The 24,876-nt window shown below is 41.5% G+C and overlaps 1 long non-coding RNA gene across 1 annotated transcript; it reads left to right on the top strand.

The window, feature by feature from the left end:
- The first annotated feature begins 875 nt into the window (after positions 1 to 875).
- LOC140498080 (uncharacterized) lies at positions 876 to 24,627 on the top strand. Its single transcript, XR_011964998.1, has 2 exons — positions 876 to 1,420; positions 24,317 to 24,627. It is a non-coding gene; the product is annotated as an uncharacterized lncRNA (long non-coding RNA).
- The last annotated feature ends 249 nt before the right edge of the window (positions 24,628 to 24,876 follow it).

Raw genomic sequence — 24,876 nt, 5'->3', positions numbered from 1 at the left:
TCATAGCATGCTAAGGTTCCCAACAATTATATTAGCTCATTTTATTATGTTAGAATATTATAATAATGTAATAATAGTATAATAATGTAATTATGTCATAATTATATTATTATAATATGATTATATTATAATTATATAATATTCAGTTATATTATCTCATTTTATCCTTAAAGTAACCCTGGGAGGTAGACTGTATTATTATCCCCATTTTACAGTTGAGGAAACTGAAGCAGAGAATGGTTAAGTGATTTGTCCAGGGTTGTACAACTCATGAGTTTCTCAGGCTGAATTGAAGCTCAGGTCTTCCTGATTCCAGGTCCAACACCAGATTATTTCGGCAGCTGTGGGGAGTGAATGGCAGCTGGGTGACCAATTAGCAGACTGTTACTGTCATTCGCATGATGGGCACCCTCACTAGGGTGGCAGGTTTTCTGAATGTTGAGAAAGGGGGTGGATGGAAGAGATATTGAGAAGCTACAATTTGAATATGGGAGGTGGGTGGAGAGTGAGGGAAAGTGAGAAACTGAAGTCTTTGTTTCACTGAATTTTTCACTTTATCCACAGCTGAAAATGTTGTCAATGAAATTTACTCTGAGTTGTTCTGTCACCGGAACCACAGACAGCACCACATGGGGTTGATAAGTGAGTAAAAATCCCTTTGTTCTTAGGGGCTTTCCCATCTGCAAAGTGCTTTCAGGTCCATTTTCTCTTTGAATCATCTCTTTCCCTCACCACCCCCTTCCCTGTATATGTTTGATGAATTTTAGCACCTCAATGTTTCTCCGATCCATCCTCCTCTCTTTGAATCCTCACTATATCCTGGTGAGTTAGGCAGGAAGCATTATTCCCATTTTCCAGATAAGGAAATAGGTCAGAGAGGATATGACTTAGTCTCTATGCATCCAGCCCTTCCCCTCTCTAATCCAGTATATTGCCTGAGGAACACAAACCAGGCCAACGATTTCAGCTCTTTCATCTATAAAATAGGGTGGTTATCCTTGCCTTCCCTGACTTTCTCCCAGGGACTTTGGGAGAACCAAACGAATTAAAGATTGGAGGTGAAAGTGCTTTGTAAACTATAAAAACACTCAAGGCATCTAAGGAGCATAAATGTTGAGCTGGAAAGAACCTTTGAGGTACCATCTCACCAGTCCAACCCCCTGATTTTGCAGATGAGAAAAGTGAGGTATAAATAAGTTAAATGATTTGCCCAGTTAAGTAGGAGAAGTGGGATTCCAACCAGATCTCATCACGAGGAGGATATCAGGAAGCATGGTCCAGTGGAAAGATCCCTGGTTCTGGAAACAAAGAATCCTGGTTCAAATCTCCCTTGACTTTCTTATTACTTCAGTCTCCTTATCTGCAAAATGAAAGGGTGGAAGTAGATGGAGTCTACTAGCCTAACATCAGTGATTCTAAGGTAAGTCACTTTACCTTCATAGGTCTCAGTTTCCCTCTTTGTAAAATGAAGGGTTGGATTAGTTGTCGTTTGAGGTCCCTTCTGGTTTTGTCTCTGATCTTAGAACTGAAGATGGAGATTCTTAGGAAAGATATTTGCAGGCAGGAATTAATAATAAAGATAGTTATTAATATTAACATAATACCTATTATTAAATAGCTAACATTTATACAGCACCTCAAGGTTTACAAAGTGTTTTACATATATCTCATTTGATCCTTGCTTCAATCCTATTATTACTCTCATTTTATAGGTTAGGAAACTGAGATAGACCAAGAGTTAATGTCCCCCACCCCCACACACAGTCTCACAGCTAGTGTCTGAAGCTGGCTTTGAACTCAGAGTTTCCTCATTCCTGGCCCAGCACTCTATCCCCGGGCTCTCTATTTACATGCAAAAATTACTTTGTGAATTAATACATACCCCAGGGTGTTGAAAATGATAAATATGAAGAATCTGGAGATTCTTGAGAAAACTTGTCTGACTTGATACAGAATAGAGCCGTATCAATTTATGTACTGACCACAACAATGTAAAGGAAAACGCATTTGAAAGACCCTGGGAAAGTACTATTCCTTTAAAATAGCTACTACATAACGGTTCCTCCCCTGCCAAAAAAACAAACAAACAAACAAAAAAAACCCCAAACATTAAAGGATTATGGAAATGATTTAAAGTACATGTGACCCTGAATAAATGAAACTGTCTAATGCCCTTGTCGGATCACATCTAGAATATTGTATTTAAATCAAGAAGATCTTCATTCAAATCTGGACTCAGACACTTACTGGCAGTGTGACCCTGGCCAAGTTATTTCCCTTCTGTTTGTCTCAGTTTACTTAGTTATAAAATGGAGATAATAATAACTATCTGGTTTATCAAATGAGATAGTAAATCATGTAGCACATAGAAAATGCTTAATAAATACTGGTTTCACTCTGAGGTACTATCTCACACCCACCAGATTGCCTAACACGACAGAAAAGGAAAATGACAAATGCTGGAGGGGACATGGAAAAATAGGGACACTAATGCACTGTTGGTGGAGTTGGAAACTGAGGGGATGTCCATTGACCAAGGAAGGGCTGAACGAGTTGCAGTCCATGATTGTGTATGGAGTCTGTTGAGTTATAATAAATGGTAAACGAGATGGTTTCAGAAAAACCTGAGATTTATATGAACCGATGCGAAGTGAAGTCAGCAGAACCAGAGAACATTGTACACGATGATCAACGAACAATGATCGGATATGAAAGATCTGGCTACCCCGATCAAGACAATCATCCAAGACATTTCCAAATGACCCATGATGAAAAATTCTGCAGATTGAAACATACTTTTGCCACTTTATTTTTCTTCTTTTCATTTCATTTCTCTCTTTTTTTTTTTTGCAACGTGGCTAATATGGAAATATATTTTGGGTGACCATATGCATAACTGATATACTGTTTGCCTTCTCAAAGGGTGGGGTAGGGGGAGGAGGGACAGAAAGAATATGGAACTCAAACTTTTAAAAAAGGAATGTTAAAAATTAAAGGAAAAGAATTAAATGCTTGCTTCTTTCTATCTTTCTTTCCAGAAGGTAGATAGTGTACAGAAGAAGGCAATCAGTTATGGTAAAGGGCTATGTTCATGCTATGTGAGGACTGTTTGAAGGAGCTGGGAACGAATGAGCCTGCAGAAGAGAAGGCTGAGCAGGGACGGGATAGCTGCCTCTAACTATATCAGGAACTCTCCCCTGGAAGAGGGATGAGGTGCTTTTGATCTGGTCCCAGAGGGAACAGGTAGAAGCCATAGATGAATTACAGGCAACATGGCAAAGATAATGGGGCACTAGACTTGGAATCGGGAAGACCTGGGTTTGAATCCTGTCTCGGCTACTTCCTAGCTGCGTGATCCTGGGCAAGTCACTTAACCCTGTTTGTCTCAGTTTCTTCATCTGTTAAATGGATTTAATGGCCTCTTAGCTTTCTTCTAACTCTAAATTATATGATCCTCCAAGTTACAGAGGGGCAGTTTAAGTCTTGAGAGAAGAAAATTCTTAACAAACGTAGCTCTCCCAAAAGTAGAACTGCCTACCTCAGAGGTTAGCAAGTTTCCCTGAGGCAGGATGTTACCGTGGGAAGAGGCTTAGAGTCTGTTCTGCCATTTACCCCTGAAAAACATGGAATAATTCATTCCACCTCAGGGGGCCTCAGTGTTCTCATCTATAAAATGGGATGATTGAATGAGATGGCCTCTGAGGTCCCTTCCTGAGCTAAGTACATGATACTGCTAATCCTGAAGGACTGTTTTTAGGCTATGCTGCCGTGAGGATTCTTTTTTGAGTCCGGGTTGGACTAAATGGCCTTTGCAGTTCCTTCCGGCTCGGAGGTTTTGTCCTTCCATGACTCATGGATGTTACATAAGATACTCATACACTGCTCCTGGATGATAAGGCTCCAGGAACTGCCAGATGCCAGGCCCCTGACCTCTAACCCTGATTCAGCCATCTGGTAAGCAAGCCCTCCCTGACAAAGCACAGAGAGGAGGTGGAGAGGGAGAGGGAGAGACAAGGGAAGAGTAGGGAGGAAAAGAAAAGAGAAGAAAGAGAGAGGAGAGAAGAAAAAGGGGGGGAGAGAAGAGAGAGAAAGAGAGAGGGAGAGAGGAGAGGGAGGAGGGGAAGGGAGAGAGAAAGAGAGAGAGACCTTTGAAGCTAGGGTTTGGCCAGATGCTAGAATGACATCATATCAGCTCTTGGCCCTGAGACAGAATGTGCTGGGAGCCCAGAGGTGATTGTTGTATGACATCCTGATCTCTGACCATCTACATGGGCAAAGTGAGGTCAGAGAGGGTCAGGGCCAAGTTCAAGGATTTTGCCACTCAAAGTCCATGTCTTTCTGCATCTCTCTACTCAGATGCTGGCAGAATCAGGATTTGAACCCTGGTCATTTGCCTCCAAATTTAGCATATATTCTAGTGACTTACCTACTAGTTACAGATGAAAAAACTATACAGAATACCCTTTGGTACAGTGTAAGGGAGTCTGCCTTTTCAAAGCACCTACAAAAGCAGCTGCTGGCATGCTTTCTCAATGTATTTTGTCCTCCCTTTCTATTTTATCTCTACCTCTAGCTATCTATTCCTATCTTCTCAATCTTTATTGCCTACATCTAATATTTCTCTCTTTATTCTAACTCCCCATTCTATCTCTCTGTTCATCTCTCCTCTCTCTCCATAGAGTTGTGTCTAGTTCTGTTTGTTGCTCTTGTCGAGTCATACGATCCCATTTGGGGTTTTCTTGGCAAAGATCCTGGAGCGGCTTTGCCATTTCCTTCTCCAGACCATTTTACAGATGAGGAAAATGAGGCACATGAGGTTAAGTGACTTGCTCAGGGTCACACAACTAGTAAGTGCCTAAGGTTGGATTTGAACTCAGGTCTTCCTGACTCTGTTTTTCATGCTCTATCCACTGCACCACCTAACTGCCTGACAAAAAAACCAACCTTTGCTATTTCTTCTTCCACTTTGTTTTCTCTTCCCCCACCCTCCTCCTTATCTGTGTTTAATATCTGCTTGGAGGAATGCTGCTGGATCACTGATAGGCCACATTCAGAAGAGGCCCTCAGAAACAGACTAAAACTTTCCCATAAGGGAGGAGTCTATTCATCTGAACTAGGTACATAATGCCACTTTCTCTCTACATTGAGGCAACATCTTTTCATCCTGGACAAAGGGCCCAAGGACTCACCCATTTGAAAGGGTAAGAGGCAGGAACAGTAGGGACTCCATCTCCAGCATACATGGAATCCAGATGTGCCCCTCCAGGACTTGACATGTTAATGCAGCATGAGACACACATGAATTCAATTCAACAAATCAAGCATCAAGTTTGCAACCTATGATGGTTGCTGACTCTCCATGAGCCCATCTGGAGTTTTCTCAGCAAAGATACTGGACTGGTTTGGCATTTCTTTCTCTAGCTCATTTTATAGATGAGGAAGCTGAGGCCAAGAGGGTGAAATGACTTGCTCAGGGTCACACAGCTAGTAAGTGTCTGAGGCCAGATTTGAACTCAGGAAGATGAATCTAAAATTCCCAGCCCAGAGCTCTAGCCATTAAACCACGTAGGTATATGCAACTAGACACTGGGAGTAGTTCATGCTGAGGATGAACAAGTTAGTATCATAGAAAGATCTTGACAGTCTAGAACAGCCCATCAAAAGATGTCTGACCTGTGGCAATCAACCATCATCAGTTTGCCTCTAGTCTAACCTATCTGGTCCAAAGAAGTTTAGTCTATTTTAATTTTGGCCCCTACCTACTGCCAAGTTGTGTAGGTCTGATCTAGAGCACTGGGCTAAATCTAATCAGGTGAAATTCAAAGAAAAAATACAACAACCACCATCAAAAAATCAACTTCAGAAGTACCAGATGGAGGAGTCATCCTTAGACAGGAGTTTGTCTGAAAAGGGATATTAGCGGACTACAAGATCAAGATGAGTCATTCAGCAGTTGGATGAGGCAGCCAAGAAAACCAGTGGATCTGGAGCTGCTTTAAGAGAACAGAGAACAGACAGACAGTCTCCCAGTACTCTGATCTCATCAGACTTCCTCTGGAGCCTTGTGTTCAGTTTGGGGCACCAGGATTTAATAAGGACATTGATTGGTTGGTGCATCTAACAGAAGAGCAGCCAGGGTGGTAAAGATCCTTGAGTCACTAGCATATCATAATATCATACATCTACTGGAGCCGAAAGGAATCCCAGAGATCATCTAGTTTAGTGCCTTTATTTTCAAATAAGGACTAGGGAGTTTAATTGATTTGTTCATGGACACACAGGGAGCAAGTGTCAGGAACAAGATTTGATCCCAAGTCCTTTAACTGCTGGGCAGTGCAGTGGATAGAGCACAGGAAGACTCTTCTTCATGAGTTCAAATCCAGTCTCAGACACTTAACTTAGCTGTGTGACCCTGGGCAAGGCACTTAACCCTGTTGGCCTCAGTTTCCTCAATGGCAAGCCACTCCATCAACTTTGCTAAGAAAACCCCAATGGGTCATGGAGAATTGGACATAACTGAATAACAAACGACAGTAATCTCCGACTGCAGAGCCAGGTATAAGAGGTGGAAGGATCAGAGTAGTCAAGGACTTTGTGAAGGAACTGGGAAAAGTTTAGCCTGGAGAGAAATTTGAATTGTCTTAGGAAGACTCTGATGATCACCTGGCAGGATAAGGTACCAGACACTGAGGTCCTTATTCGAACTAAACTAAGCATTCACACTCTGCTCTCAGAGATGGGGTAGCTCCGATGGGGAAGCCGTGTTCGAATGCAAAACATGAGCTTGCCAAAAGACTGTGTTATGAAGAACTCACACAGGACAAGCATTCACATGGTGGTCAGAAGAAGTGATACAAGGACACTTTCAAGGTCTCACTTGAGAACTTTGGAATTGATTGTGCAACATGGGAGATGCTGGCACAGGACTGCTCACCATGGCATGCCCACATCAGAAGGGGTGCTGTGCTCTATCAGCAAAGCAGAATTGAAACAGCTCAAAGGAAATGAAGGATGCATAAATTTAGAGAATCCACCCCAAATGTTCATACAGACTATTTGTGCCCGACCTATGGTAGAGTATTGCGAGCTCCTATTGGTCTGATCAGCCACAGTCAGACACATTGAAACTTGACTTTACCATAGTGATGTCATTTTGGTCCTCTTTGAAAATGAAAGACAACAACCAACTCATTCTGGAGAGAAAAGAAGATTCTAGGGGGAGTGAGAGCTGTCATGTGGAAGAGAGATTCTCTTTATTCTGTTTGTTCCCAGAGGATAGAGTCAGGAACGGTGAGGGAAGGTAGCTCAGGGTCCCATTGGGTTTGATAACAGAGATGCTAAGTCCTTTCTCTCCTTAGAGGCTTTTGACTGAGTCCAAGTTTTACAGAACAAATCCTTTTATTCTGTGAAGTTTGGATTTGATCAAAAGGCAGCACTTGAGGACCTAGAGGGCCACATGCAGCCTTGAGGCCACAGCTTCCCCACCTTTGGTCTAGATCACCAGTTTTGTTGGGTATTCCTTTGGGGAATGGGTTGGACTAGAGGGTGGCTGAGATCTCTGCAAACTCTAGAATTATGTGATTTCTTGATCTATTCCGTGCCAGGCCTTGGGCTAAGCCCTGGGGGAGATTTTCTTTTCCGTCCAGGTACTTAATGAAGCATCCAGTCAAACTAATCCAGTCCTCTCTGCTGAGCATCTATTAAGCACCAATTCTGTGCCTGGTTCTGTGTTCTATCTAGGGAAGCAAAAATGAGACCAAAAAAAAAAAAATGAGACTAGTTCTTTGGGATCTAGATTCCATTTGGGAGGCTAGATGTCCACTGACTAATAACGGAGGGAGGAGAAAGGAAGCCTGCACTGAGAGAGGGCTCAGAAAAAGCCTTAAAATGCTCAGGGATTCTAAAAAGCAATGTGTCCAGGCATAGGGGACAACCAGAACTAAAAGAAGGGAGATTGGAGATGAAATACTGAATTCTAGAAATAGCAAATCAGCCAGTTTGGCTGCAACGTGCAGTGCCAGCAGGGGAATCGTGTGAAATCAATCTGGAAGGAAGCTTGAAGCCAGATTACAAAGAGCTTTAAAGGCTAAGCTGCCAAGGTGCAAAAGGCAGCCACTGAACTTTCTTGAGAAAGACAGTGACCTGGTCAACCTTGTGCTTTAAGAAAGCCAATTTTGTAGCTAGGCAGAGGATGGACTGGAGAGGGCAGAGACAGACTGGAGGTAGGGAGACCAATCAGAAGGCTACGAGTCGTCATATTTCACTTTTTCTTACACATATTTCACCCTTGCTAAAAGCTTGTAACTTATTTTTAAAATTTTTTTAAATTATTACTTATTTTTAACATACTTTTCTTTATACATTTTGAGTTCCAAATTCCCCCCTCCCCCATCACAAGAAGGCAAGCAATATATCAATTATATGTGTGAAATCATGCAAAACATATTTCTATATTAGCTATGCTGGAAAAAAAAACCAAAAAAATAAAGTGAAAAAATTATACTTCAGTTTGCATTCAGAGTTCATCAGTTCTCTCTCTGGAGATGGAGAGCTTGAGGACAGAAACTACTGAAGCTTTGTCAGCACTTAGCCCAGAGCCTTCCATGTAGTAGACACTTAATAGATGTTGATTGAATTTAATTCAGTCCCAGAGAGCCCCAAGGAGTATTGTCTAGACTAAAATAATGGGAAGAAATGGTATTTGAAGAAAGTCTCCCCTGGGTGGGTCAGATCTCCTTGGAATGGAGGCAGGTGAACAATCTGGCTTTGGGGGTTCTTTCACTAGGGTTTAGAAAAGGTAAAGAACAGTATGGAAGTAGAAGAATGAGCTGGGAGAGCAGCTTAGAGACAGAAGTGGGAAGAAATTTTGTTAAGAATAAATGTGTTTTCACAGGTTTTTTTTTTTCTTTCTGGAGAGTGGTTATGCAAAATCAGATGATAATTAGAATGTTCTAAATGTAGCCTCTTCGTTTCAACACATTTAGCACCTCTGCAAGCCTGTTCATCAGTAAAGAAAAAGGAAAGAAAGAAGGGAGGAAGGAAGGAAGAAGGGAAAGTAAATTAATAGTGGAAAGGGAAGAGGATTTAGTTAGGATGTAGGTTCAAATCTTACCTCTTTTGTCTGGGTGACCTTGTGCAAGTCTATTCATCTCCTAGGGCCTCAGTAAATGTAAAATGAGGGGTTGGACTAAATGGCCTTTAAGGTCCTTTGTTTCAGCTTTAAATCTATAATGTGCATTTTAAAAATCAGCCTTGAGATCATATCGATTGGTTGGTTGAGATCATGTCAGTCAATACCTAAAAGAACAGTACCCTGAGATTCTGATAATTGCACATAGGGAATTTCAAGAGGATGTTTTGTCAACTATCTAAATTTACTAATGCCAGAATGGTGGTAGATCCCCACCCCAATTAATCACAGAAGATCGTGTCTCATTTAAATCAATCAATCAGATATAAATTAGATGTGGAAAACTCCTTAAACAATGCGAAAGGATCATTGGATGAAAGCAGATGACATCACACAGGCAATATTTGTGTGACAGCTTAAAGAGAATAAGCCATTTCCCATGGAATTGTTTATAAGAACAGCAAGCTAGTTTTGGAATCAAGATGGATTGTGTTGTGGTTTGTTTTCAGTTGTGTCCAACTCTTCATGACCCCATTTGGGGTTTTCTTGGCAAAGATACTGGAGTGATTTTCCGTTTTCTTCTCCAGCTCGTTTTACAGATGAGGAAACTGAGGCAAATAGCGTTTAGTGACTTGCCCAGGGTTACACAGCTAGGAAGTGTTTGAGACTCTCAGTTTATCTGTTGTTTCTTAATGGGTCCAATCTTGGTCAATGATGGGGCTGCTTTCATTCAGTGATCTATGAATCAACAAACACTGACTAAGTGCCTGTGCCTACGTATGTGTGTGTATGTATAAATATATTTGTATGAGCAAATAGAATCAAAATAAGAAAAATAAATACAAAATAGTTAAATAGTGGTTTCAGGGAGGAGGGTACTAGCGGGGGGGGGGGGAAGGAATCAGGAAAAGCTTCATGTACATGCTTAAGTTGTATGTTGAAGAAAGAGAAGGACTGTATGAGCCATGAGGAAGGAGTGTATTCCAGACATGAGGGCTGACCAGGAGAGGTACAAAGTTGGGGTACTGTATGTGAAGAGAAAAAGCCAGTTTGGCTGGCTTACAGGGTAAGAGGGAGAATAACATTTGGTGAGGCTGGAAAGATATTCTGGGGTTTTAAAAGAGAAACAAAAGAGTTTATATTTTATCCTAGAGGCAATGGAAGCCACTGGGGTTTTTTGAATCAAGGTCACATGGTCAAATCTGTGTTTAAGGAAAATTCCTTTGGTGGCCGCATGTCAGATGGACTGGAGTAGGGAGAAGCTTGATGCAGGCAAAACAATTGAGAAGCTATTGAGAAGAAGGCAAGAGCTAATAAGGTGAATGGTGGAGACAGAAACAGCAAGATCTGGCAACAGATTGGATATGTGGGGTGAGGGAGAGAAAGAAGTGGAAGATGATGCTGGGGTTACGAACCAGGGAGGCTGGAAGGATGGTGCATTAGACAGATATCGCCAAGCTTGGAAGAGGAGACAGCTAATGAATTTAGTTTTGAACACACTGAATATAAGATGCTACTGGGACATCAGGTTTATAACGTCCAATAGGAAATGGTGATGTGGAACTAAAGCTCAGAGAAGGGTCTAGAGCCGAGTACACATATGCACGATTATCTATATGTATTTATGTGTGTATGCATACACATTTATATGTCCTCTTATAACTAAACTATATATTTCTCAGTCACTCAGTTAACATTTATTAAGCACCAGCTATGTGTCAGGCATTGTGCCAAGTTGTGAGAAAACAAAACGAGACAAAAGACAGACCCTGCTCTCAAGGAGCTCACCACCTAATAGAGAAATAAATAAACAAATATGGACAAACAGGAAGAGGAAATAATTAACAAAAGGAAGGCACTCCAATCAAGATGTGTTGGGAAAGGCTTCCTGTAGAAGATGGAAGTTTAGTTGGGATTTGAGGGAAGTCAGGGAAATAAGTAAGTAGAGATGAGGAAGGGAAACATTCCAGTCATGGGAACAGTAAAAGAAAATGACCAGAGATGAGAGATGAGTGTCTTGTATATGGAATAACCACAGGAGTGGGGGCAGTATAGAAAGAGAGAAGGGGGAATATTTGAGAGATGTTACAAAAGTCAAATCAGCAGACCTTGGCAATGGATTGGATATGAGGGATGAAGGAGTGAGAGTTTGAGATGGCCCCTTAGTTTTGAGCCTGGGGGACTGGGAAGAAGGGGGAAAGTAGAGTGTTTAGGGGTAAAGATAATGAGTTCCATTTTGAACATGTTTAGTTTAGAATGTCTACTAAACATTCATTTTGTGAAGGCAGGTGGAGAAGCAAGAATGTGAGATTGGAGGTCACCAGAGAGGTTAGGACAGGTTGATAGATTTGAGAATTTGACAATATCTGTGAGTTATCTTTATAAAGATGATGGTTAACAAGAGGGGGTAAGTATTAGAGGGACAAGAGAAGGGGGTAGAACCTTAGGAATATCCATAGTTAGAGGAAAGTAGGAAAGAGGCATTTATAGACCCTACTATGTGTCAGGTACTGTGCTAAGTGCTTTACAAATACTATCTCATGTGATCTTCAAAATAATCCTGCCGGGGACGTGCTGGTATTATCCCCATTTTACAGTTGAGGAAACTAAGACTGAGGGAGGTTAAATGACTTGTCCAGAGTCCCACAAGGAGCAGATTTGTGAGATCAGATTTGAACACAGGTCTTCCTAACTCCAAACCTACTGCTCTATCCTCTGCACCACCTTGCTGGACATGATATGGTTCACAAGCCATCAAAGCAAACTGAGAAAAAGTGGTCAGAGAGGTAGGAGGTGAAGCAGGAAAGAGTAGTCACACACACACACACACACACACACACACACACACACACACACACACACACACACACACACACACACACACACACACACACACACACACACCAGATAGGAGGAAATATCCAAGAGGAAAGAGTGACAGACATTGTCAAGTGAATCAATTTGAGAAGGATGAGAGCTAAGAAAAGTCCATAAGTCCATAAATTGTGGGATCAGAGCACTTTGCTCCTCCCAAATTAACTGAGGATCATATTGAGTTTACACATTTGGGCCTTACGTTAATTAAGGTTGGTGTAGAAATCCCCATCCTTACACTAATAAATACCCATTCTAAAAGAAAATTAAGTCACCTAATAATCAGTGGGGAGCACTCTGGTTGGGGCTTTTGGGTGACTATTAGAAATTCTAACCATTTGGGGCTGTTCTTATAATCCTGATGAGCAAAAGTAGTAATCACACTCTGGGGACCCCCCTTCCAAAGCAAATATATGTAGCATGGGAAAAGAGTTTTGAAACCAAAAGAAAGGGTTTAATTTTCTACCTAGAAATCTAACAAACCACATGCCTGAAAGTCATGTGGTTGGAGCTTTACCATCATGCAAATTGGCTGAAAATAGTCTCTACCCAAGCTTGCCAGGTGTTGGAGAGCTGCAAAGACTCAGGGACCATAAGGCTGAACCACAGTTTTGAGCTGGGGACTGGGTGTTCTTGACAATGTTCTCATAGCTACTAAAATACCCACAGAGGGAACAGACTGCTCAGGTCCTCTCTCTTCCAAGCTGGATGGTTAGGCATTGTACTACCCTAAGACCCAAAGAAAAGGAACTCCCAGGGAGAAAATACAGTTGTTGGTCACCTGGTTTAAAAAGTCATCTTGGTCCAGAAAAATGCTGATCCTGGATTTGAAAATAATCATCATCCTTTCCAGCTATAGCTAATGGAGGCTGTCGGATGTGGGGTATGAGTAAGCCTGCAGACTTTCCTTCCTCTGAAACTGACACAGTAAACAAAAGTTGGGAAAGTCCCTCTCATGCCACAAATGCACATTTGTGTATGTGTATGTGTCTCTCTCCTGCCTTCCCTCCCTCCATCTATGTCTCTCCTTCTCTCCTCTCCTCTCCCTCCTACTTGTCTCTCTCTCTCTTTCTCTTCTCCTCCTCCACCTCCTTTCTTTTCTTCTCCTTCTTCTTCCTCTCTCTCTCCTCCCCTCCCCTCCCCTCTTCTCCCCTTCTCCATACAAAAAGCAAAACCATTTTGGTTATATAAAATTCAAAAGTTTCTGTGCCAACAAAATTAATACAACTAGAATAAGAAAAGCAGTCAAGTAGGTAAAATAAAGTAAATACGGCTGAGAGTGGAAACTGACATTTATGTAGCATCTTCAAGTTGGCAGAGATTTATGTTTATGGATGATTTAGGTTCATAATAATAAAGACAATTTTTTAGAAAAGGAATTATGTGAGAAAAGTCACTAAAATATTCCTAGCCAATGCTCTCCCTCCTGGATGTATACCCTAAAGGAACATTTATACCAAAATATTCAAAACTGAACATTTTTTTTGGTGGCAGTTAGGTGATATAGTAAAGGAGTGATGGATTTGGGAGTCAGGAAGACCCAAGTGTGAACCTTTCCTCAGACACTAGCTGTGCGACCCTGTGCAAAGAACTTCACCTCTCTCGGATTCGGTTTCCACCGATGTAAAATGTAGATAATAATATCACTTGTTGTAAGAATCAATGAGGTAAGACATGTAAATTGTTTTGAAAACCTTGAAGTTCTCTATAAATGCTATCTATTATTATTTGTTTATGGTAGCCGGAACAAAGTGGGTGTCTATCATCTGAGGACTGGCTGAATGAATTGGGGTGTGTGAATATAATGAAATATTAAGAAATGACTATTAGAAATTCAGGGAGATTTTAATGAACTGATGTAGAGAGAAGAAAGCAAAATTAGGAGGTGATAGAAGCAGTAACAATTATAATATAATTGAAAACCCTAAAAGATGGCTGATCTCAGATTAAGGGCAAGGGGAAAGGGAATGAGCATTTAATAAGTGCCTTCTATGTGGCAGGCACTTTACACATATGATCTCATTTGATTCAACTTAACGACTAATGTGAGAGCGGTCTGGAGAACAGATGCCCATACAGAATGCTGCCTAGGCTGTCAGAAGGAGGTGGCTGCCTCAGATGGTTTTACAGTAACTGTTTTTCTTTTTCACAAGAGAGGATTGGAGGAGGAAGGATTAAGGGGAAATATCTATTGTATAGAACACAAAGGGCAAAAATAAAACTTAATGCGCTCTGGACTCTCAAATAAAGCCATTTCTTTAATTCCTTCCTTTTACATCCTTTCCTTTTGTTTTCTGTCTTGGAACCATTTCACTTTTGGTTGTTAACTTTATACTAAACTTTTCAAGGTAGAGAAGGGAAGCAGCCAGAGTAATCACAATTGCGATTGAAATAATACATAAAATATATATATACCATATGTGAAATAATATGTAATATAATATATATGTGAAATAATATATAATATAATGATATATAAAAATAAATAAAAAATTCAGTCCTCCTGGACTCCTGTGTTCTCTCCATTAATCTACTCCAGGCTATGGCTCCTCTCTGATTACTTTTCTATTTGTTTTTACTGTTATTAATTAATAATATTTTCACCAGCTGAGATTTCTTCAGGTGATTGATACCATCAGTCAGTCAACAAGCACTTGCTCAGGGTTTACTATGTGCAGGGCATAATAAAAAAAACAAGAAAATAATACCCTACCCTCATAGTCTAATGAGAAAGGTGGCAAATAAAGGAAGGAAGGAAACAAGCATTTATTCAGTACTACTATGTGCCACCCAGTGTAAATGCTTTACAAATATTACCTCATTACAATCCACGGAAGTGGCTGCTTTTAGTATACTCATTTTACAGAGGAGGAAACTGAGACTGAGGGAAGTTAAGCACCTTATATGTGTATGTTTTGCTTCCCTTGATGGAATGTAAGCTGCTTGAGGCCAGGAATGGTTTAATTTTTAACTGTGTATTCCAAATACCTAACACAGTACCTAGTATATGACCCTTAAACACTAGTTGATTGATTGACTGGAAAATCTTAGAATTTAACCAGGTTGATCCTCAAATAAAAGGTATGTAGTCCATCCCTGAGACTGTACTCAAAAGATTTTCTAAGTCGGTAGAATCCACTAGAGCTAACACTCTACTACTGTAGCCTGTGAGACCTCAGGGTCTCCTCTGTGCCACAATGAGGTGTCAGGGTAGGTGTGTGTGTGTGTGTGTGTGTGTGTGTGTGTGTGTGTGTGTGTGTGTGTTCATCCTTCATTGCCGAAGAAGACCATGCCATCAGAGAAATGATGACATGACTTGCACTTGAAGAGACACAATTAGGAACCATGCAAGGAACTAGTTCTAACAATGGCGGGAGCTATCCAGAAGGTGGAAGTAGGATGGCATCTTGAGCTGGGAGGGGGCCCAACCCCCTTGTTTTTCAGGTGATGAATTGGAAGCTCTAAGAAGCTAATACACTGGGAGTAAGTGACAAAGACGGAACATGAAAGGGGTCCTCTTCAAATGAGGTCTTAAAGCAAAAGCTAGATGACTATTTGGATGTTTCTTTTTTTAATTTTTTTCCAATTACATGTAAAGATAGTTTTCAACATTCATTTTTGTAAGATTTGGAGTTCCAAATTTTTTTCCTCTCTCCCTTCCCTCCCCCTTCCCCAAGACAGCAAGCAATCTGATATGTTATATACATACAAACGTATTTCCACATTGTGTTTGTCTTTCATTCTCGAAGAGTACCATGACATCAAGATGATGACATGATTTGCAGTTGACTTTGATCTGAGTGAGGGAGGGTGTGCAAAGTCACCAGCCTCACTTTCTCCTCCTGAGCCATCTATGTTTTCACATTGGTTGGTTGGTTGTTGTCCTTCATCTTCGAAGAGGACCAAAATGACATCACCATTATAAAGTGAAATTTCAGTGTGTCCAACTGTGGCTGATCAGACCAATACAAGCTCAGAATGCTCTACCACAGGGTGGGCACAGATAGTCCGTATGAATATTTGGGGTGGATATCTCAAATTTGCGCATCCTGTGTTTACTTTGTTTTATTTTCACATTAGTCATGTTAGGAAAGAAGAACCAGAGCAAAAGGGTAAAATCACTTGAAAGAAAAAACAAAAAACCACAAAAAAGTGAAAATAATATGCTTTGCTTAGCATTCAGACTCCATGGTTCTTTCTCTGGATGCGGATGGCATTTTCCATCATGCGTATTTTGGAACTGTCTTGGATCATTGTCTTTCTGAGAAGAGCTAAGTCTATCATCATTGGTCATCTCACAATGTTACTATTACTGAGTACAATGTTCTGGTTCTGCTCACTTCGCTCAGCATCAGTTCATATAAGTCTTTCCAGTTTTTTCTGAAGTCTTCCTGTTCATCATTTCTTATAGCACAATAGTATTCCATTACATTCATATACTACCACTAGTTCAGTCATTCCCCAATTGATAGGCATCCCTGCCCCCCCAATTTCCAATTCTTTGCCACCACAAAAAGAGCTGCTATAAATATTTTTGTACATGTGTGTCCTTTTCCCTTTTGTATAACATCTTTGGGATACAGACCTAGCAGTGGTATGGCTGGATCAAAGGTATGCACAGTTTTATAGCCCTTTGGGCATAATTTGGATGAGATTTTTATTCAGGTAGAAACTGCACCAAATAGCCTTATGGGGTTACTTCTCACTCACAGCATCTGGGATTAATAATGAACACCATCACCCACTCTTCCCCCCACTCCCCCCACCCCCATCTAACCTCTACCGAGTAGGACTAGAGTATTTCTCAAAGAATCCCAGAACTTCAGAGGGACCTCAGAAGCCATCAAGTCCAATGTTACCATGGCCCCTCCAAAGAATCACCCTTTTGACATCCCCCAATCATGGTTTTTGGCCAAAGACCTCCAGTGAGAGGAAACCTACTTTCTGGAGAATCCCATTCCAAGCTGACATAGCTCTTAATTGTTAGGAAGTGCCTGAAAACATCAAACCTAAATCTTCCACTACGACTTTCACTCATTTCTCAGTGACAAATCAACAAATATTCATTAAGTGCTTACTATGTACCAGTTACCATAGGAGCTAGGCATGCAAATACAAGCAGAAAGACAAGAAGATGTCATTCTAATGGGGGAAGAGGACATCTAAAAGGAAGGGGAAAATGGTGGGTGATTCATGCAAATTAAAGAAAGCCTGGGAGAGTCAAGAGTGTAACCTAGAGAGGAGTGAAGACAGGTGTAATTCCCCTGGCTGGGGAACCCTGTACCTCTCCCATAACCATTGGGTATTCTTTCGATACCAAAGAAAGAGACCACAGAGCTCCAGACTGATTACAGGTAGTAATTTAATCAATCATTATGAACACTTACAAACAGGGGCATTCTTCATTCTGGGGTGGTGGCCAGCCAGTTTAGTGAATTCCCTCTAAAGAACCTCAAAATCTCCATGGTAATTGTAGAAAACAAAGAAAGGCAGGAGGAGCACGAGAGTGCATCGTTACTAATTGTTGAATATTTTTGGTTTTCTGCTTAGTAATGTCCTTGGGAGTTAAGCCAATGTTTTGTTCAAACGTAAGTTTGCATATCGATCATGTCCTCATCACATATAGATCATGATAGTCTTGTTCTGACTTTCGTAGGTATCTTAAATTATGACTTAGTGTCTAAGTTATGATTCAGTACCTAAGTTATGATTTTGTATCCAAGATTGTAAACAGGTCACCATATTTGGGCTTCTACCTTTCACAGAGTTTAAAGTTTTATGACTTTTCATTTATTACTGTATTTTATGACTTTTTCCCAATCAGACCAACAATGGAGTTGACCTAGGTCTCCTAAAATGGGGGTTCTGGGAGGAGCCAGCCAATCAGAAGGTTGCCCTTCAGGGGCAGAGGGTACTTAGAATGGGTGAAGTCCTGGGTGGAGTGAGCTTGCAGAGTGAAGAGGAAGAGTCTGGAGAGAGGTAAAATTATAGCCTGGAGAGGAATGTATGCCCCTACCTCATTCTGTCTTAGGGGTCGAAGCAGATTAGCCTGCCTGCCTTTGCCATGGCAGTCTTCTACCTATTTGAAGACAAGTGTCACATCCACCCCTCACACGTACCCCATCAGTCTTTTCTTCTCCAGATCAATCACCCCTAATTCCTTCAATCGACCTCCATGTGGCATGAACTCAGGGACCTTCAATCAGGCATTCAATCAAAAATCATTTTAGTCATTATTTCCTTGGTGCCAGGTACTGAGGCTATGTGATAGGGATACAGAGATAAAAATGAAATGTCCTTCCCCTGAGGAGCCTACAGCCATCCATGTTCTCTGTATCAGGATGTTCTTGCCAACTAAAGTAGGAATGCCCAGCCTTCTAAAAAGATATCAAAAATTTTTGGCAAAGCCCCCATATGTAACATCATGAGCATGAAACCTCTCCTGATTCCCCCAATTGCTGTTTCCCTCCCTCCCAAACAATCTTGTCTTTTACTCCTTTGTATATATTTGTACTCTCGCACTTTATAATTATGTTATAAATATTTCTATACATCCTTGTTGTCTTCTTTATTAGGATGTAAGCTCTTTGAGAATAAGGATTATTCATTCCTTGTCCTTTTATCCTCTGCATCAAACACAGGGCTGGACACATATAGTAGGTGCTTAATATGTTTATGGATTGATTGATTGATTGATTAGTATTTATTAACTGAGAAAATATATGACTTGGCATAACTTCATAGGTTGGGGATGACTCTTCTCAAGCTTAATGGCCAATTCACCTGTGCCCCCTTCAGCTTGTAAATGGCCAACAGAAGAAACCCCACAACTACCACCACCAAAAAAAGAAAGCAAACATCCCAAAAGTCTGCTTGCCTCTCTACCCATCCTCCTTCTCATATGAGTAATGAATTCCCAGTATATTTAGGAAAATCAGAACATGGTAAATGAATATGAGGAATATTTAAATCAGTCTGTGGACCTTGGATAAGATATGAATTTGAGACCTAGCACAGTGCCTGGTATGGGGTTACTGTGTTTGCCCTTCGTTCTCAAAGAGGACCATGACATCAAGATGATGACATGACTTGCAGTTGACTTTGATTTGAGTGAGGGAGGGCTGTGCAGGGTCACCAGCCTCACTTTTTTCTCTTGAGTCATCTGGGTCCAGTGACCAGATATTCATCAGGATGACTGGAGATGGCCCAGGATGCGATGTGAGACCCTGGGTCTTTCAGGCTAAGGTCTTATCACATTCTCACTTTGAGTAAGATACACCCATTCAATGAATAGGCTTCTTCTTTTTTTTTTTTTAATTTCACTTTTAACATTCATTTTCACAGAATTTTTGGGCTCCAAATTTTCTCCCCCCTTGTCCCCTCCCCCCACCCCAAAACACCGAGCATTCTAATTGCCCCCATCTCCACTCCGCTCTCTTCTCCATCATTCCTCTCTGCCCTTGTCTCCATCCTCTCCTCTGTCCTGTTGGGCCAAATAACTTTCTATACCCCTTTACCTGTATTTCTTATTTCCTAGCGGCAAGAACAGTACTTGACAGTTATTCCTAAAACTTTGAGTTGCAACTTCTTTTCCTCCCTCCCTCCCCTCCCCCTCCCTTTGGAAGGCAAGCAATTCAATATCGGCCAAATCTGTGTAGTTTTGCAAATGACTTCCTTAATAGTCATGTTATATAAGACTAACTATATTTCCCTCCATCCTATCCTGCTTCCAATTACTTCTATTCTCTCTTTTGATCCTGTCCCTCCCTGTGGGTGTCGACCTCAAATTGTACCCTCCTCCCCATGCCCTCCCTTCCATCGTCCCCCCCACCCTGTTTATCCCCTTGTCCCCCACCTTCCTGTATTGTAAGATAGGTTTTCATACCAAAATGAGTGTGCATTTTATTCCTTCCTTTAGTGGAATGTGATGAGAGTAAGCTTCATGTTTTTCTCTCACCTCCCCTCTTTTTCCCCAAACTAAAAAAAAATCTTTTGCTTGCCTCTTTTATGAGAGATAATTTGCCCCATTCCATTTCTCCCTTTCTCCTCCCATATATTTCTCTCTCACTGCTTGATTTCATTTTTTTTTTTAAGATATGATCCCATCCTATTCAATTCACTCTGTGCACTCTGTCTCTATGAGTGTGTGCATGTGCGTGTGTGTGTGTGTAATCCCACCAAGTACCCAGATACTGAATAGTTTCAAGAGTTACTAATATTGTCTTTCCATGTAGGGATGTAAACAGTTCAACTTTTATAAGTCCCTTATGACTTCTCTTTGCTGTTTACCTTTTCATGCTTCTCTTCATTCTTGTGTTTGAAAGTTAAATTTTCTTTTCAGCTCTGGTCTTTTCATCAAGAATGCTTGAAAGTCCTCTATTTCATTGAAAGACCATTTTTTCCCCTGAAGTATTATACTCAGTTTTGCTGGGTAGGTGATTCTTGGTTTTAGTCCTAATTCCTTTGACTTCTGGAATATCCTATTCCATGCCCTTCGATCCCTTAATGTAGAAGCTGCTAGATCTTGTGTTATCCTGATTGTATTTCCACAGTACTTGAATTGTTTCTTTCTAGCTGCTTGCAATATTTTCTCCTTGACGTGGGAATTCTGGAATTTGGCCACAATATTCCTAGGAGTTTCTCTTTTTGGATCTTTTTCAGGTGGTGATCGGTGGATTCTTTCAATATTTATTTTGCCTTCTGGTTCTAGAATATCAGGGCAGTTTTCCTTGATAATTTCATGAAAGATGATGTCTAGGCTCTTTTTTTGATCATGGCTTTCAGGTAGGCCCATAATTTTTAAATTGTCTCTCCTGGATCTATTTTCCAGGTCAGTTGTTTTTCCAATGACATATTTCACATTATCTTCCATTTTTTCATTCTTTTGGTTTTGTTTTGTGATTTCTTGGTTTCTCATAAAGTCATTAGCCTCCATCTGTTCCATTCTAATTTTGAAAGAACTATTTTCTTCAGTGAGCTTTTGAATCTCCTTTTCCATTTGACTAATTCTGCTTTTGAAAGCATTCTTCTCCTCATTGGCTTCTTGAACCTCCTTTGCCAATTGAGTTAGCCTATTTTTCAGGGTGTTATTTTCTTCTGCATTTTTTTGGGTCTCCTTTAGCAGGGTGCTGACTTGTTGTTCATACTTTGCTTGCAAGTCTTTTATTACTCTTCCCAGTTTTTCCTCCACCTCTCTATCATGATTTTGAAAATTATTTGAGCTCTTTAAGACCTTTTCCCAGAACTGATCCCATTGAGTGGGCTGGGATGTAGAAGCACTGACTTCTGTGTCTTCCCCTGATGGTGAGCACCGCTCTTCCTCATCAGAAGGGAGGGGAGGAGAAATCTGCTCACCAAGAAAGTAACCCTCAATAGTCTTGGTTTTTTTCCCTTTTCTGGGCATTTTCCCAGCCAGTGACTTGAGCTCTGAATATTCTCTTCACACCCACCTCGCCTCCAGATCCTCCCAGCCCGTGCTTGGGGTCTGAGAATCAAATGCTGCTTCCCAGTCTCAGTGCTTTGGGCGGGGGCAGGGCTGCTATTCAGTGTGAGATTAAGTTTAGGTGCTCAGGTGGGGGCAGGGCCACCTCACGGGCTCAGTTCCCTCAGGGGGTTTATGAGGAGACCTTCAACAATGGATCCAGGCTCCTGCCTGCTTGGGGAGCCCCAGTCTGCTTCCGCCTCTGCTGTTGCCTTCCGAGGGGGCCTGAGTATGGGGGCACCCCACTCCCCTCTCAACCCACCAAAGAGACCTTCTCACCGACCCCCATCACCTGTGGGTGGAGGGACCCGCGCGGCTGCTGGAGATCCTGTCCCTGAAGTCTGCTCGGATCTGTTCCTCTCGGTGCCGGGGCCGGTGCAGGGCTGGGCTGGGCTCCGTGTCCGCAGCGCGATGGACCTTTTGCAAGAGGTTTGCAGGTCCCTCTGGAACAGAAATCTTATCCGCTCCACTATTATGTGGCTTCTCCTGCTCCCGAATTTATTGGCGGCTCTTTACTATGGATATTTCATGGGCTGTGGGTTCGGAGCTAGCGTATTTGTGTGTTTCTACTCCGCCATCTTGGCTCCGCCCCCAATGAATAGGCTTCTTTTAAGTTACTCAAGGGATGACCCCTTTAATTAAAAAAAAAATCATATTGGGAGGGGAAGACTCTCAGGGTTTCTGGGTAAAAGAGGAACAATTACTATTTAGTTATTACATCCACTCTACGCTAGGTAGGTGGGGACTTGTTGTCCAGTCTATGAGCTCCAGAGTGAATTGGGTTTAAGGCTTGATCTTTGAGCAAGAAATGTAGCCAGTAAACCCAAAGGAAAAAAAGGCAGCTTTTGACAGTGGGGTGTACCTTTCCTGGCTAGAACAGCAGAAGAAAGGAAAGGAGAGGAGAGGAGATGCTGCTCACTCAGAGGCTGTGTTTGTCCTTCGTTCTCGGAGAGGACCATGACATCAAGATGATGACATGACTTGCAGTTGACTTTGATTTGAGTGAGGGAGGGCTGTGCAAGGTCACCAGCCTCACTTTCTTCTCCTGAGCCATCTCCTGGTATGAGGTAGGAGTTTAATAAATGTTTGGTGATTGATTAACCCAAACAAAAGCTTGTGGGATGGTACTCACAAAGGCCTCAGGGCTATGAGGATGCTCTAACAAGTGGAACATTTCCCCTCACTTCTCAGAGGTACACTCCTAGGGAAATGAATTTCAATCTACTCAACTTAGTTCAATTCATTGTCCCAAACATTCATTAAGCACCTACTATGTTTGGGCTTTAGAGTTAGGCAGACTTAGGTTCAAGTCCTACCCCATTTATTAAGCACCTACTTTGTGTCAAGGACTGTGCTAAGCACAGGAGATACAAAAGACATTGTTCTCAAGGAGCTCAGTCTAATGGAAAAGACAACATGCAAGAAACTGTAGAAATAAGATAGAGATGGGAGATAATCAAAGGTCATGGGGACATAAAAGCAACTATGTACTGATAATCCTTTCATATCGTTTTTTAACTTTAATAAGGACCAAAGCCTGAACTAATCAATCAGACTGCTTTGTTTTGCTCTAACAATGCACTTTCCTGCTTCAGTAACTTCAAAGACAGGATGCCTGCAACCAGAGTGGTGAGATTCTTCTTATCTTGATATGCAGAGACAGAGAAAAACAGACATCCTGGGGTCTTAATTTCCAACTGATGCTACTTTGTCAATTGTCTTGTCTCACTGTGTTTACAATTCATACAACTAAGAAAATTCCTTTCTCATGGTAAAGTGTATTTAAGCCTGGTCATTCTTATATCAATCAGTCAGAAGTTTCCTTCTGGCTCCATGATTATGTATTTGCTAGCTTTAAGGGAATAAATAATATGAATTTTCATATCGCCTGGCCTGTTTGCCTCTTTAACAAAGTTTTCAGGTCGGTAGTACAAACAAGATATAAATGAGAGATAATCAAAGTTGGGGAGGGCAGTGGAAGGGGACTGGAGTATGACTGGCCCTATCATGGACATTCTCAGTACCCTAGGGAAATGTTGTAATATCATATCTTGCAGAAGATCTGTCAGATAAGGGAGTTTCCTTAATAATAATTCCTTAAACCTGTGAAATCATACATTGGAAGGGAGGGAAAAAATGTGTTGGACACTATGCAGGGCACTTCAGATACAAAAAAAAGGAGAAAAATTCCCTGCCCGTAAGAAGCTTATATTCTACTGAACACAGATAAGAAAATATAAAGTCCAGGGAGAGGGATGGGACCAGTGATAAGACCCACTCCACCATTACAGGTTGGTCTCTTTTCTTGTACTTATCATCTCACCAAGTTGCCTAGAGCCCTGAGGAGTGAAAGTCTGGCAGTATGTGTCACAGAGTCTTCCAACCCACAGATAGGGGTTGGTCCCATATCTCTCTCCACTATGCCACACTACCTTTATATTCAGGGACAATGTGGGCATGCCCTGTTCTCTTAGCATAGAGGTACCCTCCAGGGATCTTTGGAGCATGTCTCCTTTGCCTAATATGGAGCCTTCTGCATAGGCTACCTACCACATGGATGGCGGTAAGCTCCTTTGATTGGTTGACTTCCTTCCTCTTTAAAATGATGGGACTGAGCCCTTCAGTCTCTTTTTTCCATCACCCCTTTTGAGCTGCTCTTATCTGTTGCATCCAGAGGGTGATGATCACAGTTTTCCCACATGATGGATGCCATGAGGTGAACCACTGAGAGGAAGAAGTCCTTCCCCTGCTTGTTTTTTGTTTTATTTTTACACAAATTCTGAGAAATAGTTTAGGAATGCTTGTTTCTGTTCTGTGTTCTTTGTCCTCAGTTTCAGGTGCCAGAGGTGATTCTCATGGGACCTGGAAATCAAGCCCTGGTGACCTTGGAGACAGGCTTGCAGGTGGGGTGGTACAGCCAGCTAACCTGGCGTGGATATCCTGAGAAGCCAGGGTGCCTGGGACTTGAGGCCAAGAAGGGTTTGGAAAAACTTGGAAATGGGACCGTGCTCTATGGGAACGGAGCTAAGTTATGAACCTAATCCTTTTCATCTCCTACACAAAGGATTACATCTCTCATGTGTTGAGGGAATATGTTTGTACAGTTGTGATTTCACCATCTGAAGTAAATATGTCTTTTTAAACCTGCTGTGATTGTCAGTGATTAAATGGAAATGGAGTGTTGGAGATCCCACTCCTACAATTGGGAACTCCATCAGTGGGGGCTGGAGCCATTTGCAGAGACCCTAGATACCCCAAACCCCCTTACAGGTCCTAGAGAACCCTGGATGTGGTATGAAATATAACAGTTGGCCTTCAGACAATGTTAGGCCTTTAGGGCAGTAAGTATTGCATTTCTTTTTGTTAATTCAAAATGGATGTGAAATAATAC

Source organism: Notamacropus eugenii, chromosome 4, assembly GCF_028372415.1.
Source record: "Notamacropus eugenii isolate mMacEug1 chromosome 4, mMacEug1.pri_v2, whole genome shotgun sequence".
NCBI classification, from domain to species: Eukaryota; Metazoa; Chordata; class Mammalia; order Diprotodontia; family Macropodidae; genus Notamacropus; species Notamacropus eugenii.
Note: the sequence above shows the minus strand (reverse complement) of the source record. Positions and strands in the feature narration are given on the sequence as shown.